The 15,954-nt window shown below is 36.9% G+C and overlaps 1 protein-coding gene across 1 annotated transcript in view; it reads right to left on the bottom strand.

Moving 5' to 3' along the window:
• Nucleotides 1-15,954, bottom strand: part of SH3RF1 (SH3 domain containing ring finger 1) — a 92,953-nt gene that overhangs the window by 41,349 nt on the left and 35,650 nt on the right. The window lies entirely within an intron of this gene.

Genomic DNA, 15,954 nt, shown 5'->3' with positions numbered 1-15,954 from the left:
AGAAGAAAAAAAATCACTAGAATTAGATGAGTATAACCAAATAGAATTTACATTACATTCTTTGGGAGACTATGAATGAAACTGTATAAAATTGCAAAGTAAAATTATATACAATATAATTATTTTATTGCAATGATTTTACTGATTTTACCCAAATGTGTAGGAACAGCTTCAGTTCTATCCAGTCTTAATATCCCCCTAAATTTCATTATGATTTTCAGTAATGCTACAACATGGCTAGACACAAGCGAGGCAAAAAACCATAATACTTTAACCCTCATGTACTAATTCACTAAGCTTAAACATTAAAAAAAACCCAAACTGCAAAGTATCCTGACCACTTGAGAGATCTGACAGAAAAATGCTGCAAGAAAATACAGCACTAGAATAAAAAATTTGCTATAAGACCTTTAAGGCATGTTTTCTGCCTGACTTTCTTATTATTTTCCTCACCCTATTTATTTCACGGGCACAGAATCCGAAGGATGAGGACGTAAGGGAGGTGTTTTTCAGCTTCAAAAACAAATCTCACTTTATTAGAGGTGAGATATTTCATCCTGGAACAACCCTTTTACTTTAATTATTTATTTAAAAACACAGCTAAAGAGAATTACTGGAAAAAAATCTGTTGAAGGTGTGTACCCTTGGGTTTTCTTCACTTGATTCCTCCATAATATCTGAAAACTACACGTCATTGGTGCTGCTCTTGAATGCACGTCAGAAGGGTTACAATATAATACTGTGTCATCCTCCCTTATATACACTGCAGGTATTATTTTTCACTTGCCCCGTCTGTGCCTCCACATTTTGCAAGAGTGAGCCATAAAACTGCCTTCAAAACTCTCTTTTCCCTCCAACTTTAAATACCTACAGGGGAGCTTACCCCCTCAATGATGCAAACAGCAGTAACCTGCATTACTAAGACAGTCTTTTCATAGCAAAGACACCATTTATAGTCAACTAGAGCACAGTATTTCACATCTTTAATGCCATCCCTTATGGAATAGGCAAATTTTAATGAAATTCAATGTTGGTGATATTAGTCGCCACATCTATCCCATGGTATGTCTCTCCTCTCAAGTCTTCTCCAGCTCAGATTGTAAATTGGAGTTGCTCTTGCAACATCTCAAGAGGTACACACACAATGCAAGGAAATTCTCAGAAGGAACTACCACTTCGAGTCTGTCTCATTGGTCAGAAGGCAGAGTGCTTGATAATTTATTTCCATTTAACACTTAAAATTTTGTCTTTCAATACAATCCAATTTGTTTGGAAATCTTTAATTTTTGTGTATGATTTTAGAAACAAATTAATAATTTAATGAATGGATAAATAATATCTTAAAGATTAGCTTATTTAATAATTTTCTTTCTATACCAAACAGTCAAGGGACAACTGTATGTACATACATAGGTACAGATGAGTATGATTTACCTATGAATACAGGAAAATCACAGTTCCTTCTACTGCACCTGGGATGGGTACTAAAACTATTATATTAGCAGGATCCATGCAATTGTTCACAAAAACTGGTGATCTTCAGACTGAAGCAAACAATATTTTTCTTTATGATCGCACTTAACTGCATCAGTGCAGAATGTAAACACCACTGGCATACTCTGTATAAACCGGGATAGGGAAAAAGACTAAGACATCAACTAGAGAATTTGTGGGCCCCAACTGATTGAGGGGGAAATTCATGGCCACAACAGAAGAATTAAAAAATACTGTATGTATGTATTTTTTAGTCCTACGTGCTCTCTGCAGAGTAAACAGACAGAATGAAGGAAGCAGTCAGTGTAGATGCAGTAAGAACAACTGCAGAGAGAGAGCTGGGGGGGAGAGGGCAGGTTGGAAGCAAAAAGAAACACACCTCTACACAAGAGAGGAAACGCTGCTTGCTATCCATTTCCATCCCAATAATAAACAAACAAACAAAAAAAATTACAGCCCTTCAGTGATTATGAGCCAAGGAATTACTTGGTAGAAAATGGGCCCCAAGTGATTATGGCTACTACAAGACATACACATCTCTCTTGCACTGGAGGGAATAGCTGGAGTTCTCCCAGGAATCACCCCGTTGTCCGGGGAGAAAGCTTTCTATGTCTCTGTACTGAGAAAGAACTTGAATATTAGTTGTGTGTATAAAATACAGTTGGGAAAAAGTATCTTTTTAAAAACATCATGTCAAAGTGATCAAACTCATCAATTAGTCATCATTTAATTGTTAGAACTCGATATTGCATTTATGCAGTTTAGCACAAAGCCTCCCACGAACAAACCTTTGCTCAAATGCACAAACATCTGTTTATATTTTATAGGAAGCTCCTTTCCCAGCGTATAGGTTGAGTTTCTGCAAAGCTTGTTTCCCACATTAAATAAAAATGGTTCCAGTCCGTAATTTCAAACAGAACAAAGTTCAACAAATCACACACTTCGTTCTCAGTCAAACTGCCAGGGATGAAAGAGAAACGGCTGAACGACTCGCGAGAGAAGTAAAGCGAATGCCTTTTCCTTCTGTCCCGGGGGAGGATGAAGTGAGAAGGAGCGGGTGCGATGGGGAGCGCCGTTCTCAGGGGTACGGTATCAAGGGCCCTCGAGCACCATCTTCACGTTCCTCCTCCTCCGAGCAACCTGGGAGCCGCGGCTCATGGCCGGTGCCTTCCGGGCCTTGCGGTTAGCAGCCTCGGGCAGCTTCAGCCCCCTTCTGCCCCTCTGGCTGTTCACCAGGCGAGAAGGCCATGCGGATACGCTGAGACGGAGTTTACATTTCACTCCGTGTCTCTCACTTGGCTAAACATGAAAGGAAGGCTTTGGAAGAAAAACTTTGCAGCCTACCCTTAGGTTTACAGCTGCCAGCTCTTTGAGAAAGCAACAAAAAAAAACCCAGACAAAAACCATTTTAGGAAATTAAAATATAAAATTCAGAAAAACTCCACACAAAATAGGTTTCTTAGAATTATCCCCTCAGTCCTTATGCAAAATCCTATGCAAAAATATTTGAACTTCTAATGCTACTGCTAATATACAAACTGTTTAAATTCATTTTTAGCTAAGGCTAATGTATGTATGGATATACATAAATTTCACGTCAGATTCCTTTAAAGAAAATAAAATTAATAATATATGATGACATCACAACAAACAGCTTAACAAGAATATGAAAAAATGCATATTCATATATATGAGGATCGGGCCCCTCAGATTTCTTCTTCTAACCCAGATATTTTGTCTTAGAAACCTACAGAATTCGCTTACAATTTTCCTCTTTGGATTTACGCTTTGTCTTCAGTCACCTTATTTCGAACTTTACTCTTATTTTTTTAGCGGACAATATGCAACTGTATGTATTTTTCATGAGCTTAAGCCAAGAGAAACTTATGCCTGCACAGAAACACGAGATCTGATTTCCTTTTAAAAAGGAGTTTCTGTGGCAGAAGCCCAAATATAAATATGCTTACACTGGCATAAAACAGTGTTCATTGTATAACTTACTGCATTTGGAGAACCAGCATAAGCTAAAGTAGCAAAAATAGTAAATCCCCTCCCAAGGAAATGAATGGACCACATACGGGGTCATCTGCATCTCTGTTTTCTTCCAAGCCTCCCCCGCTGCAGTGCTGCTGGTTGTCCTTTTTCCAAGCACGGCATTCCCTGTTCTCCGGCTGCGAGACTGGGATGTGGCCTGGGCTTCCCTGTGAACCAGGTGAATTTACCCAGAATATCTATGCCGTTTTCACCTGTTTGAGGTTCTCAGACACTGAGTGCCTTCAAGAGGCCACGAAGTCTTCTTTTTACAGAAGTACTGTTTATGCTAGTAGTAGCACAGACAACAAAGATTTCTGAAACTGTCTACATGCACAACCAAAGCGCTACCAACCTCCGAAAAAGCTGGCCTGCTTGGACACCTCAGCAGCAGTTTTTATGCCTAGCTTTCCTAAACAACTTTTGCCTTTCTTTACAGAAAATTTAAAAACTGGAAGTTACTATCATTTTGACCCATATTATAAGAGGATCTTTAATAATCATCAGTTATTTGCAATTTTCTTACAAGTAAAGACAGAAAAACGATTTTTCTTCACCTATCTTTTTATTTCTTTCCATGCAGTTCCTAAATCAAACCAAGAGTCACATTAATAACCAAGACAAGATGAGAAACTATTATGAAAAATCTCCAATTACACAGCAATTGTAAGTCTAGTGCTACAGAGGTGCTTTTATCAGTCTAACTTTTGTTCTCCCAAAGAACTAGTATTGTAAGACATACTTGGTTGCCAATAAAAGTTGCCTTTACATAAGACAAGGAGCTTGTTAATATGCTCCAGCCAACTTGTTTGCAAGGCAGATTTGGGTCGAGTGGGTTCTTTACGTGTACATTCTCCAGTAGGTACAGGTATACCTGAGATTTCCCCTTCAGATTCCTAGTCATTCAAACCTTTTGAACGACAATATTGCTTCTTTTAATCTTCTAGTCCATTCTCTTTCATATTGTTGCCTTCTTGACTCAACTCTTTCAAATGCATCTTTTTAATTATTTTTTTTAATGTATATTTTTGCTTTCTTGCCTTCTTTGGCCTTTACCAAGCTGTCCAGTCCCACATGCAAGAACATCCCATTTTGCACCTATAGTTTTTCCATGTCTCTTTTCATCTTGCTGGCTCCAATACCTGTTTTCAAGTGTTAATTTAAAGCCATCTGATCTGTCTAGTTCCATTTTCTTTGTTTCAGCCTCCTTTGTTCCTTCTGTACCTGCATTTAAATTTTCACGTATTTTGAGACACACAGCTTATAAGAATACTTCACTGAAGACCTTCTTAAACTGCTTATATTAAAAGATGTGTTTCCTTCAGTAGCATTTCCTTTTAAAGGAAGGAAACATGCTCCCTATGTTAAGCTATAGGTATACTGCTTTCACCTGAACAAATTAAATACTCAGTTTTACAGAACGCACCAACCTTGAGGCGATAACATTTGAAACTAAGTCTCCCCATTTCTTTTCGAGTTCCGGAACACAAAGTGTCTCCATAATCCAAGAAGAATGTTAAAAGCTGGCTCCCCGCATTTATTTTTCTCATCTAAGGATCAATACAAACGAGGTCAGATTTGCTCAAAGAATGGCCAACTCAAGCATTATTAATCTGTACCTGCCACTAAATTGTTAGTGGAATCAATTTTACATACTTCTACCATCAGAACTATCTTGGAAGACTGCAGAGGTCATCAGTGCAAATGAAATTATTTCTAGTTAAAGCGCCTCTGAGGTTCCTGCTATCCGAATGATAAAAATGTAAGATATTTTTATGTCAGGAGGCTGTATCAAGTTGCCAGTATGCTGTAATAACCATAAAAACAAACCTTTGGTATCATCTGATACAAATTACTATTGCTCTACTGAATGCAGTGAAACAGTAGTTTTTATATGACAGTTCACTAGATCAAGGAAGTGAGCAATATTAATGTTGGTAAGTATATTCATTTCTACTAGTTTCTGATGATATAGTTGTACTAAATCCCATTTTTCTCAGCACATATAAAATAAATAACCAAACATTTGACTTAAAACAGTAAAAAATTTGTAGTTGTTTTGAAATGCCATATTCAAATATGGTTAGTCACAGCTTGGTAAAGTTTTTGATTTTAATAAAAGTAGAAGTTGTGCATTGAGAGGAAACTAGCTAGCCAGGTTACCCTGATTAAAGAGACCAGGTTTGAAACCCATCTGTGTGTAACTTAACCATGACCTACATAACAATAATCATTTTGAAGAAAGATTACTTTAGGAAAAAAATAGGATGCAGGAAAAAAATACAATCAAGCCAACATATTTGTTATACTTTTGGAAAGGCTGAACAACTGCAGTCAGTAAAAATTTTAGGTTCTTGATAAATGAAGAAATGGGATGATATTTTTACAATTACTTAACTCAACCATAAAGTTAAAATTTATTTAGTAGACCTGCAAAGCTTCTCTGCTACTAGCTAACTATTACAGAATATGGCAAATTTTCTCTAATGCTTATACATGATAACTAACACCAGCACTAGCTCTAGATGTAATAGTGACATACCAGAATAATTTTTTTTTTAATTTCCAGGTTTCAGCCATCTAACGCAGGTTGAAATGCCAAGCACTCCTAGAGTCCTTTGCCTGACTCTACTGAGGACTTTATCAGTTAACTTTGCTCTTGGTAACTTGCAGAAAAACTTCACAGCACAGGCTCAGAGAAACCCTCTATTTTGTAATAGAAGGGTAGCTCCTCTCCTCATGTAAACAATTTTTATGTGTTCTTTTGGGGTAAACTATCAATGACCTACTTAAAGTAGCCAGTTTATGAAAGTCCTTTTTGCTTCCTCTGTCTTAACAGCTTTTAGAAGAAAACATTTTGGCATTTTTTCTTGTCTGATGTCAAGAAATAAACATAAGGTTGTTTAATATAAGTATGAGCAACTCTCTCCCACAAAGTTGTTTTGAAATTAAAAGCTGGAATACAGGAGAATGAAAGGAATTTAAAAATGTTGCCTTAAGGCCTAAGCAATCAGACTAATAATATGGAAGGTTAGAAAGAGACATTTATAAAGCTTTCCAAAGGCACTTAGCCCAGTCCCCTTCTGTGCAATACCTATGTTTTTGAAAACTTTTTCCCAAATCAAAAGGTGTCTTCAGAATGACGCCTTCTTTCCTTTGTCTATCCAAAATGCAAAGTTCTCAGCTACTTACTTTTCCGAGGTTTGTTAAGTAAAGAAAATTTTGAACACTTTCCACTAAACTAAGCTCTCAAAATAACCAAACAAGTAAGAAAAAAATAGGAAAAAGTGGAGAGGAGAAAATAATTATATCCTGCACACTGCATGTCCCCAAATATTTTAACTATATCCACTTGACAGGTTAAAGATTGCTTCTTTCCACGGGCAAAAAAAAAGAAGTGTGAGGAAACTGCTCTACACAGGAAAAACTGAGAAGGTAACTTTCAAGATGCAGAAAAGAATTTGGGTCTGTATTCCCACTGATTTTGAAAAGGAAAGCCAATGCTTATCAAACAATTTCATTCCGAGTCTTTAAAAATCTTTTGATTAATTGTTTACTGCAAAACTACTTTGCTTTAAAAAACAAACAGATTCTTGTAAGAATCGAAACAAAACTTTAAAGTGTGCACTACGTAGAGCTAAGATGTTTATATAAAATGGTTCTTTCCAAAAGCAATGATTTGCTTTAAAGATCTGCTCTTACAAGCTGTTATACCAACCTTTCGTAACTATTCGCTCCCCATCCAAAATCTGTTATAAGTGTGACAACTTTCTTGTGCCAATACAGGTTCTTGAATATCACTTGCTTTTTTTGCTTGTTTGTTATATGAACATAAAATCACAAAACAGTAACTACAGAAGAGGCAAAAATCCCTCCTCTGAAAACTACCAAAATACAGACCACATCCGAGTGTTAAATTCTTTCTCTAAATTCATTCTTACCTGGCTATTGTGTGGCCTTCCCTTTCCGCTCTTCATTTTAGTTTCCACATAAAATGGAAATTACACATCTTTGGCATCCTTTTGCTGCTGCCTAAATTCATACTTATCCTTCTAATACAGTTACCTGGAATTTACTCTCCCTGTCAAAAGCCATATATGCAATTGCTTAAACAGCCAAATAATTAATTCCCAAGCAAGATGTGTGCCATTCTGAGCTCCAAGTCCAGTTTAAATAGAAATTTTCATGTAAACTCAGAATACTCTTCTTTCCCATTGGCTTAATGGGAGGCAGCTAGAGATGCCACAGACCTTCGTATACCCTTCCACAAACAAATAAAGCATCAGTAACTGCAACTTTTATCATTCGAAATCTGCCGTACTAACTGAGCCGCCATCTAACCTTATAACAACTTTTATCAGTCACCAGAAAGAAAAAAAAAATATTAATTCAACAAAACATTCACAAAACAACATCTTGCTATAATCTGTATAGTCAGTATGGCACACATACTGTACATAACAGCTGGTGAGAATTTCTGCAGCATATGTAGTAGTTAACAAAGATATAGGGACACAGTCAACAGCAATCTCGGAGAAAGGAACCATCTTGCAGTGCTAAGAAACTCCTCTCTTCTTTTGTTTAATACAGTCGTCTTTTTTTTTTTTTAATACAATAACACAAAACCTCGCTGCATTAGGAAGAAATAAAAGGGAGCCTATATAAGCCCACAGGGTATTGCTAACACCTAGAAAAAATTCCATTATTAACGTGGTACCACTAGGTTGTGCTATGCTGGAGTGGTGGTAAGAAACAAATAGAAGTATCTATGTCGTTTACCAGTCTTAACATGGCTAATCAGAATACATATCTTCTCTTTTATTTTTGCATTAAACATAAGCCATCAATATTGGAAAAGTAGATCTATCTTACTGACCACATTTAAAAATCTCTCACAAATCTGCATATTGTAACACCACTTTACAAATCACTTTACAAAACACATTCTGTTTGCTCACTTTAAAAAGAAGTTAATCTACTTAGTGCAGAAGATTGGAACATTTGGTTTATCAACGAAGCACTGGAACACAGGAGGCCCTGTCCCTACTTCAGGGAGGTGATGTTTTAACACAAGTATTAAAAGCTCCAGAGGGTTTATCAACAATGTAAAAATTTAAGAGTAATGCTCTGTATTGTTCTAAAGGTTTTTACGCTTTGAAAATGAACGTAAACAAGCTTCCCTCACTGTGATGTGAAAATGAGTATGTTTACTTGTTGCACTGAGAAAAGGAGAGGGAATTCCAGGTGAGAAGACAGATTGAAAAAAATTGAAAAGAATAAATGAGAAATGAGATTGCCAAGAGCAAACTCTTACTGCGCTTTGAAGGTGAGGAGTTTGAACATGATACAGAAGGAGCAAAGCCAGCAAATGACTGAACAAGGGAGTGACTTGGTAAGATTACTCTTGGTGAGATCAGCATGAAGAAACGTTCCTTTAATCTCTCAAATACTTTGCTGCCAAAAATTGGGCAATGGGAAAACAGAGTTGCAAATGAAGAGGTTGCTGCATTTTTTGATTAAAACCTATCAAGGCTGACAGGCGTGACTTTTTATCTGAGCATGCTTTGCTTTCCATTATTAATCAGTGTTAATGTATTCCCCGCCAAAACAGTGCAAGGTCTAAAATTAAAATCCCTGTTAATGATATTTTAAAAAGAGAGTAACCACACACAGCTCTCCTACCTGAATTTCATTTTAAAAATCTGAGATAGCATCTGACATTCCACTACCTGCTGAGAAAATGTTTTTAGGTTTATTTTCTGTCATTTCCAGTATTTTGTAAATGTTCAGGTGCTTGTCCAACCTTCTGGATGAACACAACATCACTGTCACACATCCTTCTCGGGTATTCCCTCTTGTTGCCAGGATCTGGAGGGACTTTCGCTAAGCTTGATTTGGGACCGGTACAGTGTCCTCCTTCTCCTGAAACCCCCTCACTCCCTTGAAATTCTTTTGGAATCAATTTAATTCCTTTAATATCCTGACTTCAAACAGCCCCTTGCCTATTGCGGAAAAGAAAAGGTGCTAATTTTAGCTGTCACTGTAGCATACACAAATATACGTCCGCTGCATGCAGAGAGTAAATAACAAACTCCATTTGCTATTTATTTTTACTTATCCTTTAAATTTTTCATGCCTCAAAGCTTCCTGGAATATGTATTTTTTTTCCAAAACATTTTTATGGTACTCTACTTGAAGCAGCTGGTCAGCCTTCTGAAAAGGCAACTAATTCTAGCTAAAATTATGCATTTTTTTGCAAGATGAATGTTCCTGTATGCTCTTTATTATAACAAAAGAGCTGAGTGAGCCAGAAGAACACTACGTTAACATTTATCTCTTGTGCAGTGACAAGCTGGAGTTCGTACCTCCCGGTTATTTCAGCCAGACTGTAAAAGTAGACAAACAACCTGGCGCAAATGAGCCTTCTGCCAAGTGTAGTACTGCTGGAGCAGGCTTGAACCCATAATGCCTACAGAGAGTATGGCTTCACATTTCATATTGCTCAAATGAATACATTTTAGCATAAAAGTATTAGTGCAGAAAACAAAACCGATCCACGTCTTGGGTTTATCGGGTCTGAATTGGTACGTAGACATTTCCTAGCCATACCTTGCATCCCCACGCTCCCCTCTGCTGTCACTGTACCTTTACAAGCCCTTCCCACTGGCCTCCATAACCTCCATGGCCTCCGTTCTGCCTGAGCTTTGCCCTTCTTAATACCATACTACATGCTCAGTGTTTCTACATTCCTCCGGCATCATCCATCCCCACTTCCACCTTCCCTACACTTCCTTTCTACAAGGGAGCTCAGTGAGGAGCTCCCCACTCGGCCGTCCCGTGCAAGCCCACCCCACCACCCCCCACCTCCGGCTGCCCCTGACCCTGAAGATGAATTGGCTCTCCTGGGGCCCGACATTACTCTGCTCCTTAACCGGCAAACAAATTTCCAGCAATACGTGACAACTTCTCTGTAAAGTAGTGCAGAAAACCATATTCCACTTATTTATGTTAATTAGCCCCTTATTCCATTAAGAGTAAGAGCTGCCACTGGTTTTAGGTGGGAGCTAATACTTAAGCAAGCTGTCAAACTCAGTTACTCCAGCAGATCTTGGCCAAGTTTTCTCCCAAGTTGCCCAGCTCTAGACTGTCCTTCACTGTACAGGAGTGCTTAATTTTTACAAAAACTATCAGCTCAAATATAGCAAAATCTCTCATTATTGTAATTCCACTGTCAGAGGCATGGAGAGTTGCATAAGGAGTACACAAAGTAGAACTAGATATTTCAGGATAGCCAGGAAAGGATTTTCCATTTTGCTCTCAAATGCAGTTGTTTATCCAAGAGGTTTGTTTTGTTTTGTTTTTAAGCATGACAGGTGAACAAGGGTTAGAAATGCTAGGCAATAAGAGGCTTACATTGAAAGGATAACCTGTTTACCTCTCAGTATTTTACCGCAGAAAAACTACCAAAAGTTAGGTCCAGGAAGGTCTAGTTTGCTCACAGCAGTTCTGCTCCTCTAGTCCGCTTGCATTGTTGACATTGTATTATTAGTTGGTTACAACAAACCGAACAGATTTCACTGTGCCACAGAAACTAGAAGCATTTAAACTACTTAAATGAATGGTCTTTCAGCAACTGCGTTTGCGTTCACTACGGAAAGAAGAGGAAATTTGAAAGTAACAAGTTGATCATTATTATGCTGTCGTAACACAGTTTAAATCTCTCTGTTTACAGATGATTACCATCAGGAAATCTTCCCCCATCTTTTTTGTTTTTGGTAGACACTGCCTCAAAATGGTAAGCTTTGAGTATTATATGCAGAAAGTTGCTTCTTGAAAGTAGTCCTCTATTTCAAAATACACATCCTTTCTACTTCAAACAACAATTTAATTCTATCCTGTTGTCATATGCATTTTCCTAAAAACCCTCCAAAAGCCTCTCCAAATGTTAGGAGAACTTTGTAGTCATTTTGTAAAACATCATCTGAAGTATCTCTTAGACTTGTACCACAATTTACCAGTCCCTGTATCTATGAAAAACAAGTTTATACAAGGTTTGGTTTTTTTTTTTTACTCTCAAGTATTTGGAAGAGTTAAGGAAGGTAATTTTTTCCATTTGTATATGATATAAACACAAAAGAAACAATCCATTCCCCAGTTCAATGAAAATGTCCATTTTCCTTCTCCAACAAAGGGGGATTATTTATGTTTTATACTATTGACTGTCTCAGATCTGCTCATATTTTTCATTTATGTGTTCATGCCATAAATGAAAATAAATACTTCTATATAACGATTTTAATCAAGTAACTATATGTATGACAAAGTTTAATAAGTAGTATATTCCTGTACATATTTCTTCCATTTTGGAGCAGTCTTAAAGTATATGAACTGCACTACTTTTTGATGAAACCAAAATGGAAGATGTGCTCCAACAGTGATTTACTGTTCCAACATTCCCTGGAATCAGAGTAGAGTCCGCTCAAAGTATTACCTCTGAAAAAACATAGGCTGTGGCCACGAAGTCCTCAGCACCCACTGTTTTTTTTCTATGGATCCATTCCCACTGCAGATTACTTGCTAATATAGATATAGCCAAAGTTTTCCCAACCTAAAGAAGTTTTTAGTCCTCTGGTTGTAAAATGTGATACATGCCATGATCTCAATGTTTTCTTTGAAATAATTAAAACAGTTCTCACTCCAGCCAGGTTAATCCCACTACAAGTTTTTTCCATGAAAGTTAATTCCATGATATCCAGACAGATTTTTTCCAAAACCTACCTCCCAAGGATAGTAAAACTGCTCAGATAAAATCACTAACAACAAGAGGGCACTAGATATCAGAAACTCTTTCGTAGGAGTTACTAAGCTCTTCCATGGGGCTGAGACCATGCACTTGAGCAATTTTAACTTCTAAAACTTTAAGGAGCCTGTAAGTTCCTACCGCATAAGGACCTCCTGCCTTTGAGACTCCACAGCAAGCAAATTAATAACCACCTACTTACATTAACAGGGAATGCACAGAATAATTATGTTCCACAAATAAATTCTCAAAAACAACTTACAAGAAGTACAACTTTCTCATTTAGATAAAAAGTATTTTAATTACGCGGTTCAATCGTAATGCATTATTATGGGAAAGCACTGCTTTGGAGCCAGGAGTTTAGAATCAGATAGGATAATGAAAGGCTGACGGCTCTTTAATTCCCTCTCTTAACTATTCATGCTCCTAAACTGGTCGAAATATATTTGGAAAGCAGAATTCAGTTGTCCTGCTTCAGAGTTCTCTGATACAGACTCCAGCAAGGCCTGATGGAAGACAACTCCTCGAGCAGGATACTCAAATAAACTGAAATCCCACCACTTTTTGTCACCTTGGTAGGAAAGCTTGCACCTTAAGGCCCACCACTAAAGCCGTTAGTTTTTCTCAGCTCTTGTATGAGATTGTACCTTATTTATATAGAATCAAACTGATCAACTACTCTTAAAAGACACACAAACGTATAGTAAAACCTCTGCAAATTGCAACTGCATTAACACAGCCCTCAGCTTTGTAATTGTTCCACTCAGCACATTTGTGTGAATTGGTGCTGACACAGAAATAGTGTCCTGAATAAAAAGCCTTAAACATATATTCATGTAGTTACAAAACTTGCATATGGTACATATTGCCAATGCTGATGTTAGGCCACTGTACATGCCGTTGTTGCACGCATTCAACTTTCCTGCAAGGTAAACACTCTTCAACCCACTGACTTTAGCTCAAAGTGAAACAAATTATCTTGTAAGCAACAAACCCCCCACGTTTCTCCCAACTGTCCTTCCTGTCAAGTTCTGTTGACATTCCAATTTTTCTCTTTATTCCCTCAACTCTGTTCTCTCTTTGTAGGACGGCTGAGGTTTAGGATTTGATGTGACCCCAGACACAGTTTTGGAAAGTGCAGTACAGAAATACTGATGTATACCATGACACATTCTGTCCAAAATTTGCTGCCTTCAACAGAGCTGGCTTGTAAGTCTGTCCCTGCGCTGCCTCAAAGTCTGTTTCTAAAAAGCCCATTAAGCCTGTGATGCAGAAAATCACTTTTTCCAGAAAGGCACCAGGTCTTAAACTGAAAACATCGACAGATGACCAATTTATCCCTTCCATTAGGAGGTTTCCACCGGCTTACCATGCTACAAAGATTTAGATGCTTCTTAAAGTACTTGTGTAACTCACGGTAACTTTAGCCCATTATTTACCATCACTTTTCTGATTACGTAAAGCTGTAATTTGTATTAATTGCTATTCCTTCTTTCCGCCACTTGTTATTTGAGACTATTTTTGCTAAATTTGTTATTTTTCTTCAGCTTTGGGAAAGTAGCCCTTTTGAATCACCAAACATATATATCAGGGGTTGCTTATACTGAACATAATTTCCTATTTTTCTAAGCAACCAATACTTTGTCTCGAACTTCATTATGACAGCCCAGAATGACTGAATTCCCAGACTAGGAAATTATACTTCATATTTTATGTTTCAGTACATTCTGTAAAGTAAAATAATTATCTATATTTTTAGAAACTTAACATTATGTTAATACAAGCTGCATAAGATCTTCAGAATAAGACTACTGTACTGAAGAATTTCAGTTAGAGACACTTCTTCCTTTATATTACATTAAGTGCTTAAGGAGTAAATAATTCTTTTATCTTTTAAGCTTTTTTAAAGATTTTATTTAAAGAGTTGACAGCTAATTACATAGAATCTCTCTTTGCTCTCTTCTTCCTCCCAATACTATGTAAGGTCTTCTCACATTTCCCAATAGATGAACTTTTCTCAAGTACAATACCGATCCTATTTCATCATCTATATCAGTTATGAATCCTGGAGCAGACAGAAGCCAGACTGTAAGAATAAATACAGAAAGCCTGTGAAGGTTTATTCCTAAATGCATTAAAAATCCTTCCAATACAACAAGCTGTTGTTTACAGCTATCTGCAGGTAACTCCAGTTAAAGAAATGTATTTCCAGTATTCTCTATATTGGAAGCAAACTCTGAGAAGGTATTTTCAAATCTGGGATTTGCCAAATGAGAATGGTTACATTAATGTTACCATCAATATCGCTGCACTGCACCAAAGTAAGATCTCCTCAATATCAAAGAAGTATCAAGTCACATGAGCAGAACCGGCATATGAGTAATGACGCTTGTGCCAATTTTCATGTGCTTCCATAATTCGGTCACATTATTCCAGTTTCTGTGACTTTCAGTCTTCTGATTTTAGTATTTATTTCAAAACTCTAGGCTTTACAGTTACTTAAATATACACCCCGATGTATTCACAAAAAAATTTAAAACTCTTCTAGCTACGGAAAAAGGCCAAAAAGGTAATGCTGCAGTTTCAAAATCTGAAAGTTAAATTAAAGTTATCTCCAAACATGACTTTTTTCTTTTCTTAAACATGAGTTTGGAAGGCCCCCCCCAAGATCCTGAATGCTTTGAGTTGCTGGTAACAAAGACTAAGTAGTCTTTAACATTATTTATGAGACCTGGAGTACAAGAAAGAAACAAGCAAACCACATACTGCCACATACCTTTCAAAGCATGCTTTCTCTCCTCTACAGGCAACTCAAATCTTCCCCACTAATAGACTTGACTGAAGTATCCTCTGGATCCCTTAACAGTCTTCATATAATTTAGGAAGGAAAGGCCAAAGGAATAACTTTCTGTGATAATGATTGTAACAGGAATCCTTATTTACTAAAATTGTAAGACCTTCCACATGAAACTACTTTTTTCAGTTCCTTGGATTCAACTCGCAAACTTTGCAGACTGAGGAGGAAATCTAAACACAAAAAAAGAAGCCATGGATTTTCTATTTAAACACAGCTTAAGATGCAAAAGCAAGACTACTACAGCTCTTTTTCCAAAGTATCAAATAAAATACAAAGGAACAGAAGAATTTTTTTAATAGTATGTTGATTATCCATCATAAATTCTTGATAATGTTAAAAAAATTAAGAATATATAAGGTCCGTATAGAATAAAACTAAAATAATTTCTAAATCATGTCTTAATTTTATATTTACAGTTTTTTGAGAACCTCAAGAAAAGTCTCTCGTGGTACATATCAGGGCGCTTTCCTTGTAACATGTCTCCATTTGGTTTAGGGATTAGCGTGATCATCCTGTAGTACAAACAAAATTCTACTCTTCAGAAAAAATGAGTATGACACCATGCTGCTTCTAAGTATTCTGCTGTGTTGCATGCACACACTTCTGCAAACCTCATTTATCATCCATGCATCAAACAAAATATGTTGCAAATTTATTACATTGCCTAAAGGAAATCAAACCTATTATCTCATTATTCAAGTGTTCAAATTTAATTTCCTTACATTTTTAAGTCTACATTAGCAGCTTATATTTAGTTTAAACTTCCAGATGA

The sequence above is a fragment of the Calonectris borealis genome, chromosome 4 (assembly GCF_964195595.1).
Source record: "Calonectris borealis chromosome 4, bCalBor7.hap1.2, whole genome shotgun sequence".
In the NCBI taxonomy this organism is placed as follows: domain Eukaryota; kingdom Metazoa; phylum Chordata; class Aves; order Procellariiformes; family Procellariidae; genus Calonectris; species Calonectris borealis.
This window is presented reverse-complemented; position numbering and strand designations above follow the sequence as displayed.